Source organism: Leptopilina boulardi, unplaced genomic scaffold, assembly GCF_019393585.1.
Source record: "Leptopilina boulardi isolate dan_hultmark-lab unplaced genomic scaffold, ZJU_Lbou_2.1 LbouV2_165, whole genome shotgun sequence".
Taxonomy (NCBI): Eukaryota; Metazoa; Arthropoda; class Insecta; order Hymenoptera; family Figitidae; genus Leptopilina; species Leptopilina boulardi.
The window spans coordinates 1,491,305-1,505,940 of NW_026137713.1; the positions used below are offsets into that span (position 1 = coordinate 1,491,305).

At 26.2% G+C, this 14,636-nt stretch overlaps 1 protein-coding gene across 6 annotated transcripts in view; it reads right to left on the bottom strand.

Annotated features, from left to right (window-relative positions):
* Positions 1–14,636, bottom strand: part of LOC127277042 (uncharacterized) — a 229,790-nt gene that overhangs the window by 65,255 nt on the left and 149,899 nt on the right. The window lies entirely within an intron of this gene.

A 14,636-nucleotide genomic window follows, 5' to 3' on the forward strand; every position in this document is an offset into this window, starting at 1 on the left:
AGAACAAGGCAATGAATTTTGTTTAGTAGTACGAGTCAATAATTTTTTAGTAGTACAAATCAATGAACTTATTATCTGTAGTACAAGTCAATTATTATATTCAGTAGTACGAGTCAACGAAATTATTTTCGTTAGGACGAAACAACAAAATACATTTATTGATTCAAACTACTTAAAACAATTTCGTTGACTCCTACTACTGAACGTTAATTCACTGACTTGTACTACTGAAAACAATTGACTCGTACTACTGAAAAATGTGCATTGAGTTGTACTACTAAGAATAATTACATTGACCTGTATTAATTGAAATTTATTTTCATTATTACGAAACAGTAAAGTAAATTACTGTAATTTTTGGAAATTTATAGTAACTTATAGTAATTTATGGTAAGTTTTCGAATTTTACAGTAATTTACTGAAATTTATGAGGGTCTTTAAGAGTTTTTAGAAAATTATTGTAATTTTTGGAAAATTATAGTAATCGTAATATATGGTATATTATTATATTTAAAAATATTATATAATTAAAATACTATATGTTATAGTATATTATATTTTATTTTTATACTATATTTCAGTAGTACAACCCACTGAAATTTGTTTTCAGCACTCATTCTTTAAATAAACCAAACAACTTGAATGATTGATAATTGAGAGTCTCTTAAAATTTATAGTCGAACATTTAAAGAAAAAAAACTTTTCGATTGAAAAAGGACTTCGTGTATAATGAAAGAAAAGAAGATTAATTAAGTAAAAGTGAGTAGTATGTGTCATCGACTGTCATTTCGCGGAAGGATTTTACCCCTTGTAAAGGACTCTTGTCGCATGGAGGTAATTAGTTTTTAACAAGCGGAGTTCTGTTATCTCGAGTCTCTCTCTCTCTCTCTCTCTCTCTCTCTCTCCTTACGGTTCGCGATGCCCCCTCAAAAGACGCGGGTACAGTGCCGAGTTTTTTCTGTCGCATGCTTTTTCAAATGGCTTGGCGGGGAGTGAGAATAGCGAGTTCAGCGGTTCTGAGTGCTGCGAGTGGAACATTAAAAAAAAATAGAAAGAGAAAGACGTCTAAAAGAAGCGAAAAAGTCAAGAAAAAAGGAAACTATACTCACGAGTGGAAGAAAGTGTGCTACATATAAAAAAAATGAATGGCAAGCATGTTTTAAATCAAGAATTAAAGCAAGCTCATCAGGATAACAATTTTTTTTTTAAATTTCAATTTAAAATGTAAAAATCTTAAATATGGGATTTAAAATAAATTTTACTTTTGAATATGAAATTCTAAAAATCTTTTTTTTTAAGATTACAAATAAAATGGAATAAGTTTCAAGAGATCTTAAAAAACACTCAGAATATACTTATATATAGATATGTTTTAAAATGATAGGAGTGAGACTTTTTGTCGAAAATGAAACTTTCTGCTACCTAGAGCGCGTTCTTATATTTTTTTCCTTTTTTTTCACAGCTAGCAAGAGAAACTTGGATTTTTGCCTCTTGAATTTCAGATTTATATTCTCTTTCGAAAACTCTTGATTCAAAAATTAATTCACAAATTATTCTTTTTTTTCCAAAAAAAATTATTAAATATTACCATTACTTTTCTAATTAAAGTTTAACATAATTTTATTATTTTACATATAATTTTTGTTTTTTTAAGAATATTTTAATTAGCCTGATGCAATTGAAATTCTACCAATAATATTGTTAATTAAATTTAAAATATGCTCGATTAGATTAAAAAAAAAATCGTTTAAAATGACAATTGAACATAAACTGAATCTGAAATAAAAAATTGGCTCTAGCAAATTAAATTCGATTTAATCCATTGAGAATTGACTTCTAATTAAAATACTCTCAATTTAATGACAATCGTAATTAAATTAATGAAAATTAAGATTTTCTAAATTAATTTTTTAAATACAATTTTACTAATTTAAAGAAATTTAGAAAATTTATTTTTAAATAAATAAAAATTAATTTTTTTTATGAAATTTTCTTTTATTATCACAAAAAAATTAATATTAAAGGGAAGAAAAATTTAATTTAAAAACAAAATTTTGATCATTTATGTGGATAGAAGATATTTTAATTTAATATTAAAAAAAAACATTCTTTGTATATGTATATAAAATGACCCGAGAAACCGGAAGTAAACGAGGACGTTCAGATTTCCTATGTCCTGTTTATGCAGTGACTGAAAAAAAAAAAAAATTGTGTCATATTTTTTTTCCTCTCTTTTTACTTTATATGAAACTCTCTCTCGCTTGAGGATCGTAATGTTTCGTGTGTCTGTGGAAAAAGCGCGACATTCATAGTGTTGTGCTGAATCTAAATCCCGTTTTTAGCACAGAATGCCGTCGTCGCGTCCTGCGACCTACATCAACCGAGAAGGATACATTATTACTATCATCGGAAAGCAAAGCTCCAATGGTAGGACGGCCGGAGGGTATTCAGGGTCGGTTGCCATGGCAATATACGGGACAGGGTGCACCCTGAATATCCTCTCTTGCCTCTTTCCCGCGAAATCTCTCCTTCTCTCTTACTCTCATTCTCTCTCTCTTACTCTCATTCTCTCTCTCTCTCTCCCTCGCTCACTCACTCTGTTATCCCTCCGTCATTGAGAATCTCTTTATTTTCCCCTCTCCTATAAGCCTCGTTTTTGCATTTGTTTCTACGATATATATATTTTTTTTCGATACTCGCATACAGAAAAAAAGTAATCTTATATTAAAAGGAAAATACTAGTTGTCATTGAAAAAATATTTAATTTCAGAAAAAAAGAAGAAATTAATTTAAAAATAGAAAATCTTGGCTCCTATTAATGAATTTATTTTTACAGTTGATTATTTTTTTCGAATAATATTTTTGAGACAATAATAAATAAAATAATAATAATAATAATAATAATAATAATAATAATAATAATAATAATAATAATAATAATAATAATAATAATCGTAATCGTAATAATAATAATAATAATAATAATAAATAAATAAATAAAGTGTTATGGTGTCAGTAGTATAAGTCAATGAAATTACATTCAGTAGTACAAGTCAACGAAATTATTTTCAGTAATACGAAATAACAAAATATATTTATTGAGTCGTACTACTTGATACAATTTCGTGTGTTGATATGCACTATTGAAAAATTATTTCATTGATTTTTATTACTGAAAATAATTGAACTGCTCTACTGAAAATCATTTAATTAACTTCTACTACTGAAATTAATTCCGTTGACTCGTACTACTGAAAATAATTTCATTGATTTGTACTACTCAAAATTGACTTGTACTACTGAAATAAATTCACTCGTAATACTTAAAATAATTCACTTGTACTACTAAAAAAAAATTCATTGACTTATACTACTGAAAAAAGAGCACTGACTTTGGCTATTGAAAGCAATTGACTCGTACTACTTAAAATTATTTTGTTTATTTGTACTACTAAAAATAATTAACTCATACTACTTAAAATAATTTACTTGTACTACAGAAAAATAATTCGTTGACCTGAAAATAATTCACTCGTACTACTGAAAAAAATCATTGACTTGTACTACTGAAAATAATAGACTCGTACTACTGAAAAAAAATCATTGACTTGTACTACTGAAAATTTATTTTAATTAGTATGAAACAAAGTAAACTTCTAGTTTTATAGGTCGATAACATTATTTTCAGTCGTAGAACATCAATTACTTTCAGTATTACAAGTCGGTGAATTTTTTTTAAGTAGTACGAGTCAATTATTTTCAGTGAAATAAGTAAATAAAATTATTTTCAGTATTACAAGTCAATGAACTTTTTGGTGGTAGTGGTAGGAGTGAATTATTTTCAGTAAAATAAGTAAACAAAATTATTTTCAGTATTACAAGTCGGTAAATTTATTTTAAGTAGTACGAGTCAATTATTTTCAGTAAAAAAAGTAAACAAAATTATTTTCAGTAGTACATGTCAATGAACTTTTTGGTGGTAGTGGTAGGAGTGAATTATTTTCAGTAGTACAAGTCAATTAATATTATTTCAGTAGTACAAGTCAATGAATATTTTTCAGTTGTATAAGTCAATGAATATTTTTTAGTAGTACAAGTCAATGAAATTAGTATTAGAAATCAGTAATTTTAGTTTCAGTAGTAAATTGTAATTTTTTTTTCTAAATCCTGAAACTGTTTCTTTGGCCTATATTTTACCGCTTTTCTTGTTCGCTTTCTTATACACATTTAACCCCCAGCTTAATGTTTTTTATCCCCCATTTATACAAAATATTCCCCTAAGGCCGCGAGTCCATTTTTATCTTCTGTGACGATTTGTTTCTTTTTTTAAAGAAGAAGTAAAAAAAAACCCCTTGGCACTGTGAAATTGACAATCTATTAAAAGAAAATTAATGATTTATTATTTTTATTTATATATTTCGCGAGAGAGATAATAATTTATTGTGACCTAAATTTTCCTTTTTTTTTTGTTTTGTTTTGTTTAATTTTTGCGCCAATTTTGATAAAGTGAAACCCAATATGTGAAAATATTTTTTAAATATTTTTTAAAATATTTTTTAAAATATTTTGTTTTTTAAAGAAAAAAAATATATACAAAAATATCGAATAACTTTTTTTTAAATAGTTACAATAACAAACGTATTGTGTTTATATGTTCTAAAAGTATTTCAAACGTTTTGATAACATTCTACTTCAGGTTGTTAAAAACTGCTGAAAATTGTAAATTTCAGAGATGAAATACAAAAAACAGAATTTTTGTCTGACCAAAAACTAACCAATTCTACTGGAATTGAATATTTTTTTTTAATAAATAAAATACTCTTTTATGTAAAAAATGATTTACAAATTTTTTTTTTCAAGAAAAAAAAATGTTATCTCTTTATATAAAAAAAACAATTTTAAAAAATGTTTTTTTTTCACTTTCAGCGAAAATAGAAATTTTTTTTATGTAAAAAATAGATGTAAAATATTTTCAAATCTGTTATCACAGTATATTGGAAAATAATATTAAAATAGAATTCTAGACAAAAAAGAAAATAACGTTTCTGTTATTTATACTTTTTTATTTTAAAGCCACGTTCAAATGTATTTTGCCCTTATCATACAAAAACGATCTTTCGATATAATCGAGTCAGTACTATTCTCATGGTCTGAAAAAGAGTAAAATACAAACCAAAAAAAAAAAAGGAATCTAAACTAAAACTTGTTTTTCCATTTGTCGCGAATCTGTTTTTCAATGTCAGCTCGTAAATCGAATCTGAAATTCTCTCTGGATTTAAGAGATTGGCATGGGAATGAAAAATAAAAGAAAAAAAAAAAAATTTCTCAACTTTTTAATCCATCATCACGCGCTCGCATATTGCTTACGCTCTCTCGCTATGATGATTAATAACAAGTCACATGTCCCGTTCACTTAAATAAACGTAAAGTTTTGTCCCTCATTGGCCAACGATGATTAATTGTCACTCGCATAGAATCATGTTTTGCTTTTCAAATTGCGATCAATATACATCAGAACATTAATATAAGCATTGGTTTCGATATGTGGTTCTGTCGATTTTAACATTTAGTATACCCTTTTCCCCTTCGCAATTATTCACAATATTTGTATATCCAGAAAAATGATTTTTCTTAAACAAAGAATTAGTTTTTTTTTTAATTTCCTTATTAAAGTTAAATTTTTTTGAATTAAAAAAAGTTTTCTTTAAAAAAAAAAATTCCAATCAAAGAAATTTTTTCTTTAAATCGATATTTTTAAACTAAAAAAAAAATTCCTTAAATCAAAGAAATATTCATTCTTAAATTAATTAAAATACGAGTTACCACGACTTTGTTCAATGTTTAAAAATTTATTTCTTTGATTCAAATAAAAAATTTCGTAACAACAAAGAAATATTTCTTTGAGGCAACAAAAAACAAGAAATAAATTTTTTAAATCAAAAAAATTTTTCTTTTCCCATAACAATTTATTTGATTCAAAGAAACGCTCTTTGAAACAAAGAATCTTTTTTCTGGTTGCATTGTTTCTAAGAGAGAAAAATGGAATTCAGTAGTACGAGTCAATATTTAGTCAAACACATCTTTTACAAATATTTTCCAAATCATTAGAATAAATTTTTTTTTTAATTAAAAATATTATTATAAATTTTCTCAATTTAAATTTATTAATAATAATATTTAGTAATATTGAAATTTTCAAAAATTCCATAAAATTATTTTTTTCTAGCGTGTGAAACATCAATTTTTCAACATTCAATTTTTTTCCCTATTTTATTTTTATAATATTATAAAGTGAAATATTGTGGTAATTCTTTTTAATAGAAACGAAGGAAAGGAAAAATTTGAGAGAGAGAGAGAGTGTGTGTGTGTGTATTCTAGTTTTAAAAGAAGTGTATATATTATAAGGTTGGATAAAGTTGAAAAAAGAGAAGTATTTTTTTTTCTTTACGAGATGAGACTTCCTGATTCATAATATTGAGGAGAATTTTCAAGCTCACGCGATTTCATGCATTTCGAGTATAAAATCTGTTTAGCGGTCTACACGGGTTATCAACGATCGTATAACCGTCCTCAACCATTTTCCTTTTTGCTCTTTCTCGAATCTCTATTTTCACGCACAATCAGCATCCAAATTTGTTAGGGTGATAAAACTATACTATTAATGTTGTTTTGCCTGAACCCCTATGACTATTACTTTCAAGGGATAAGACATATATAAAATCTGATAAAACGCTTATTTTTTTTAACGAAATTATAAAAAAGGAATTAATTTATTTTCAGTAATATGAGTCAATTATTTTCAGTAGTACAAGTCAATGAACGTTTTTTCAGTAGAATAAGACAATTAATTTTTTAGTAGTATAAGTAAATAAATTATTTTCAGTAGTACAAGTAAATGAATTATTTTCAGTAGTACAAGTCAATGAACTTTTTTCAGTAGTACAAGTCAATGAACTTTTTTCAGTAGTACAAGTCAATGAACTTTTTTCAGTAGTACAAGTAAATGAATACTTTTTAGTAGTGTGAAGCAATAAACTTTTTTCAGTAGTACAAGTCAATGAACTTTTTTTAGTAGTACAAGTCAAGAAATTTTTTCAGTAGTACGAGTAAATGAATACTTTTTAGTAGTGTGAAGCAATAAACTTTTTTCTGTAGTACAAGTCAATGAATTTTTTTTCAGTAGTACAAGTCAATGGATTTTTTTCCAGTAGTACAAGTGAATTATTTACAGTAGTAAGAGTCAATAATTTTCAGTAATAAAAGCAGGTGAATTTATTTTAAGTAGTACGAATCAATTACTATTTTTTAGTAGTACGAGTCAATTATATTCAGTAGAATAAGTAAACAAAATTATTTTCAGTAGTACAAGTCAATAATTTTTAGTAGTAATAGTCGCTGAATTTACTTTAAGTAGTATGAATCAATTATTTTCTAGAAATGAGTAAACGAAATTATTTTCAGTAATACAAGTCAATAAACTTTTTTTCAGTAGAACGAGGCAATAAATTTTTTAGTAGTATAAATAAATGAATTATTTTCACTAGTACGAGTCAATGAACTTTTTGCAGTCGAACAAGGCAATGAATTTTTTAGTAGTATAAGTAAATGAATTATTTTCAGTAGTACAGGTCAAGAAATTTTTTCAGTAGTACAAGTCAAAGAATTTTTTTCAGTAGTACATGTGAATTATTTTCAGTAGAATAAGTCAACGAAATAATTTTTAGTTGTGCAAGTGAATTATTTTTAGTAGTACGTGTCGGTGAATTTATTTTAAGTAGTACAAGTCAATTATTGACAGTAGTACGAGTCAACAGAATGATATTCAGTAGTGCAAGTCAATTATTTTCAGTAGTTAGAATAAATTATTTTCCGTAGTGTAAGTCAATGAATTTTTTTAGTAGTAGAAGTCAATTATTTTCAGTAGTACAAGTCAATGGTATTATTTTTAGTATCTACGAATCAATGAAATATTCTAAAAAAAATAAATTGCCTAACGATTTTTTTTCTCAATTTCAGAATATTTTTCTTTTTTCACCGTAAATTCATTTTAATAAATAAACATTCAAAACACAATATTTAAAAATTAATTTGAAATTTCTCTTCTCTATTCGCCTGAAGAAAATTGCAAATTCAAATCGAGTTTTAGAAATGCATTGAAATTCTAATCCTTCTGTGTCTCAGGTGGGCAACCCTTGGATATCGAATTCTGGTTCTTGAGAAAAATAATAGAAACGTTCTCCCATCAGAATGAATTCCATTTTTAAAGCCCATCTACTTTTATTGTATCCGCAATATAATTAATTTTTATTCACCATCCGGTATGGAAAAAGAAAAAAAGAATTTTATTTTCTTTATTTTGAAAAAAGTTTTTTTTTTTTTTTTGATCAACTGTTAAAAAATTCCAAAAAGAAAAAACAATTCCAAGAAGAAAAAAGGAAAATAAAATTATAATGATATTGAGTCATATTTCATCCTTGAGAAAGAAAATATAACATCATTGCTTTGATGATTTATTCAGATCCATTAAGAAATTACCTCAGCTTTTTCATCTTCGTATATATTTATTTATAACATCTCTCGAGAGGAAAAAGGATGAAATAAATTTTTTTTCCCTTTTTTTTTTTTTGCTTTGAGTAAAAGGCCCAGCTTTCAGGCGAATGCCGATAATTACGTTGAAGTAGTAGATGTTTTTCCCTCAACAATGAAAGAGTGGTGACGTGAAAAGTCGAAATACCACAAAGCTCGACAATTCAATCGAACCTGAAATCTGTTTTTCTCTCTGTATACAAGAGAAGCGTTTTCACAAAAGATTCCCCAAGTGGCGACAAAAGCATCAAAAGAAACTTTTCTTCTTACTTAAAGAAGCGAGAATTTTTTTTTTTTTTCAAAAATAAAATATTAACAGAGCGCCAAGTACAAAAATAAGGTAAAAAATAATTTGGATTTTTAACAAAATTTTATAAAAAGAGAGAAATTTCAAATATTAATTTTGAATCATGTTTTAAAAAATTCTACATTTTTTTCATTTATACTGAAAAAAAAATTTATATGATTCAAATAATCAGTTACTTGATAAAATAAATATTTACTTAAACCACATAATTTTTTATTTGAATTAAATCAAATGTATTTGAACCAATAATTTTTGTATTTAAAATAAATATCATTTAATTGTTTCAAATAAAAATTACTTCGTTTAAGTAAATATTTATTTTATCAAGTAATCAAATAATCAAATAAATTTATTTTCAATATATCACTTTTTAAAAAAATTTTCCAAAATTATAATTTGGCATCTATTTTAGAATATTTCAAAGCAAATTTTTTTTTCTTTAAGTTTGACAGGATTTTTTAAAGAATTGAAAAGAATCTAAAAAATTTAAAAAAAAAAATGTAAGAAAAGATAAAAAATTAATGACCACTTATAGAATGAATTTCTCAAAAAAAAAAAAAAAAAAAGAAAATGAAAAAACTTTGCTTGCAAGTTGAATAATGAAAAACACGTGTATAATTAATTACTTCTTCCGCAATGAAATTTTCAACTATTTTGAGATGACAACATTCCAAACGGTACATAAAATATATTACAAATTTAAAGTTGATGAAAATAGATGGGGGTTTAAAAATAAATCTTGATTATTTGTGGTCCCCCCCCACTCTATCTTTTTTTTTTTGACGAGTGTAAAATGTCACGGTTGACGATTCTCGTTACTAGCAGAAACAGATTGAGTTTCAAAGGACTTTCTTTTACGATCACGAAGAGCTCCACTAAAATGTTAAATGTCTCGCATGAAACGACGAATGAGCCAGTTTTATATAAAATATATATATATATATATATATATATATATATATATATATATATATATATATATTTATAAAAGAAGAGAGTAGTTCTTTGAATTGCAACAACATATGTCTACACTTTTTCAAAAAAAAAAAAGATGACTCCTATTTACGTGAAATAAAAAAATAAAATAACGAATTAACTGACCTATTTTTTTTTCGTCAAGAAACATCTCGTTAGTCAAATTAGTAACTCACTTTTAACACGTGTCTCTCGTTCGTAACGTCACGAATTAAAATTAAACAAAAATACATACGAAGAGAGATTTTTTTTTAATTAATTTTTTTTTTTTAAAGGTCTTTAAATTTATTTTCTTTTTTTCAAAATTTGCGCTTATTTTTTAATGTCAATTTCTTTTATACTTGATATTTTGAGAAATAAAAAAAAATAGGGGTTTTTTTTTTCCTCACAATTTCAGGGAAAATTAAATACCAGAGGAATGGCAAAGTGGAAATTTTTCCACCCCAAATAATTTTCTACTCTCTCATTCTATATACCTACGTTTTTCAGAAAGCAATTTCGAGCCATGTGATCTAATAAATTCAAAAATACTTTCCATACGAGTAAACGTTAAATTTATTTTTTTTTCTCTTTCTCATTTAAAGAAACTGCGTGAACATTGTCATCACCGAATTTTTTTTTTCATTTTTCCCTCCCCCCCCAAAAAAAAATTAAAATTGAATTTAACATAGGAATAAAAATTTTTATATTGTTCTTTATATCTCATAAAGAGATATAAAAAATAAGTATAAATTTTTTATTCTTTGATTAAAAAAAAAGTCAGACTATTTTTATAGCTTCTTAAATTTTTAATGACAAATATTTGTGATATTGAACGGGAGTGAGAGAGAGAGAGACACTTTCGATTAATTGATGCAATAAACTATAGTTGCAACACGTGAAACGGAAGGCACATAGCTTGTAATGCAAATAAAGATCGTAGATAAAATTGCGAGTTATGTTAGCGATAACAGGCCTATTGCCGAGAGAAACTTTGATAAAATTTGCTGACTCGAATTTCCGTACCATGAAACGAGAATATTTGAAATTGAATATTTATTTAGACTCAATGAGAAAATTCATCAAAAAAAAAAAAAATATATATATATATATGTGTGAAATTAAAAAAAAAAACAAATTTCAAAACAAAATTTTACAATTTTTTATAAATAGAATCAGTAAAAAATAATCTCATATTAAAAGCTTATTTCAAATAAATAAATTTATTTTATTATTTTTTATGATAAGAAAAAGCAAAAATTTAATTTTTTTCTTGGTGATATTTACTTGATATATATATAAATATTGAAAGAGAATATAAAAATAAATATAAGAATCGCTTTTCCTAGAGTGTAAAATATTCTTTTCTAAGAACGACATGGGTAGGGAAAATTTCTATAAGCAGTGATATCGATTTGTGTAACTAATCCGATAATGCATTATATGGGTAACATACTATTATCACCTCAAAGGCTCATGGGGATCCCTTATGAAGACTTTCTTCATTGATGTTCGAGCAGGTTTTATATTTCACTTAAATATAAAAAAATATTATATACCTTTAAAAAGAGTCCTAAAAACCTTCTTTTTTCACTATTATTATTATTAAAATAAAAATTCCTTTTCTTCTTTTTTTAAACAATTTTTCATAATTTATAAACAAAAATTTAATTTTTATTTATTCATAAAAAAATGAATTAATTTGTATTTATTTATTGAATAAAAAAAAATTTCTGTTTCTAGGTGGATTCGAACCTGAACCTAAATTTCATTATTCTACGCGCCTTAACAACTGCGACCACAACACGAATTAAGGTGAAAATTGCTTTTTCCTTTTTTTTTCCTTTACTATTCGTCAATTATTGTCAAAAAAAAATTCGAAATTAAAATATTTAATAAACTGATAAATACTAGAAAATTAAAATAATCAAATTTTTATTATTTTGCAGTTAAATTTAAATCTTAAAAAAGATTTTAAAAAAAAAATTTTTTTTACTCTCTTGAATATTTTCAATTGTGCGTATATAAAATTTAACGAAACGGAAGTTATTATTTATGATACAAATGGAGTCAGCATTGTATCGTGAATGGTAATGGCTCCATTATATTATAAGATACGAGTCACGACACTTTGGCGCGCCTAATCGTACCCCTTCCAATTTTCGCTTTTGTATCTATTCGTCGATATCTGAAAATGCCCTGAATTCGAACATTAAATTCCCGATTTCCGTTCTCTAATGCTATATACTCTCTCTCTCTCTCTCTTTCAATACTCGCAAGTATTGAATCGATCGTCTAAAGTACACCCAAACGATTCTCAATTTTCAATACCACCACCGACTTTATCTCGTAAAGGTTTCAGGTAATGGAAAACTTTTCCGAGAATCTACGTTTTTAAACTTTCTGATCTTGCTCAGGAATTCCAGACGAGATGAGAAACTCTAGAAAAATGGAGTATCAAAGAAAAAAAAGAAGTGTTTTTCAATCTAATTAATAAATCTTAATTAAGAAAACAAAATATATGAAATATTCTCGTTTTGAGAATTATAATTTTTTTATTATATTATAATTTAAATAATTATATATTATAATTTTCCATTATGAATATAGAATTGAAAAATCAACTAATGGGCGATTGTCTAAATTTACATTTCGAATTATTGTGTTTGAGGTTTGCTGCTTCTTCAAGCGTGAAATGGACAATATTAGTGATACCTAATCTCGTTATAGTCCCTGATTCTCCATTTATGGAACACGTGTCCTACACATGGACTCTATTACCGAAATTAACTTCCCACTACTGATTCAATGCTTTCACTCCTCAAAAATAAAAAAAAACATTTCTACTTTGATTGCAAATATCATTGATAAATTATTAAAACAAAAACAAACCAACGTTGGAATCACAATGATCCTATATTGGACTTACTTTGAAAAATTCTGTCTACTTTTAGCCTTCTTTGACCTAAAATTGACCTACTATGAACTTACTTTCAGCCTACTCAGAACCTAAATCGTCCTACTTTCAGACTACTTTGTCCTAAATTGACCTATTTTCAGTCTACATTTACCTTAATTGACCTACTTCGTCTTAAATTGATCTACTTTCAGCCTATGTCTTAATTTTAACCTACATTTCGTCTACCTCGTCCTAAAATGACCTATTTTCCCCTTTTTAACCTTAATTGTCCTTTTTTGACCTTGATTGACCTACTTTGACCTAAATTTATCTATTTTCAGCCTACTTTGTCCCAAATTGACCCATTTTTGGTTAACTTTTACCCTAATTGACCTAAATTAAACTACTTTCAGCCTAATTTGAACTTACATTTAGTCTACTTTGTCCTAAATTGACCTATTTTCAGCCTACTTTTACTTTAATTAACCTACTTTGACCTAAATTTATCTACTTTCAGCCTACTTTGTCCAAAATCGCCCTATTTTCGGTCTACTTTTTTCTCAGTGAACCTAATTTGATATACTTTCGGCCTACTTTGAACCTACTTTAGGTCTACTTTGTCATAAGTTGACCTATTTTTATCCTACTTTTATCTTAATTAACCTACTTTGAACCTACTTTGACCTAATTTTTCCTACTTTCAGCCTATTTTTACCTTCCATAGCCTACCTTGAACCCACTTTGACCTAAATTTTCCAACTTTCAGCCTATTTGTACCCTAATTGACCTACTTTGACCGAAATTGACCTACTTTCATTTTACTTTGAACCTACATTCAGCCTACGTTGACCTAAATTGTCCACATTAGACCCAAATAGAAAAATTGGTTTCAAAATAAAAATATAATCTTCCAATAAAAATATATTGATGGAGAAAATGTTCAACTACATATAAAAATGTCGATGATATAGGTATATTATTGGAAGAATACCTTACTTTTTTTTTAATTTCGCCTGAGGGTTTTATAATAATAATCTTGACGAAATCAACGTCATTTTTTCTTTTTTTTTTTTTTTTTTTTTGAAGTAAAACTCCTAAAAACTCGTCTGTTCCGTCAAATAATCCACCTGCGGGTAATATCGAAGATGGCCCCTTTATGATTACCTTCCAGCCAATAACTTGGTGAATTTCATGCGAAATTGGATGCGACGAAAGCGTACGCTCTTGATAAGAGAAGCACCGCGCTTATGCATATATATATAGTATAGTTCAAGACGGCCTAGAATTCTTTGAGTTCTTTGCGAACTTTTATATATATATATATATATATATATATATCGAAGAAGAATCTTGAAAATTCAAATGACGACAACGTCACAGGAAAATTTCAACGAATCATATAAATTAATTGAAAATAAATATTATTTTCTGTCATTTTATGAAATAATAAAAAATGTATTAATAATACTAAATAAATATAATATAAAAATATTAATAATTAATATAATTATATTAATATAATAATTATAATATTATTATTACATTTTTTTTATAACAATTATTATAAAATTAATAATGAGAGAGAGAGAGAGAGAGAGAGAGAGAGAGAGAGAGAGAGAGAGAGAGAGAGAGAGAGGGGGAGGGGGGGAATTTATTTTAAAAAGAATATAATTTCTTTTAATATAAGATTATTTTTAAACTTTTTCCTAATAAATAAAAAAGAAACATTGCAGACAATTTTTTTTTTTTTGCAATATTCCCATTTCCTGATTGCCAAAAAAAAGATGTAGATTGTTATCATTAAATCTGCTCAACATATGTGGAACAAGTTTTTTTTTCGCACATATGGCAAATGTGTGTGTATTTTTTGCGGATTATATTGTCGTAAAA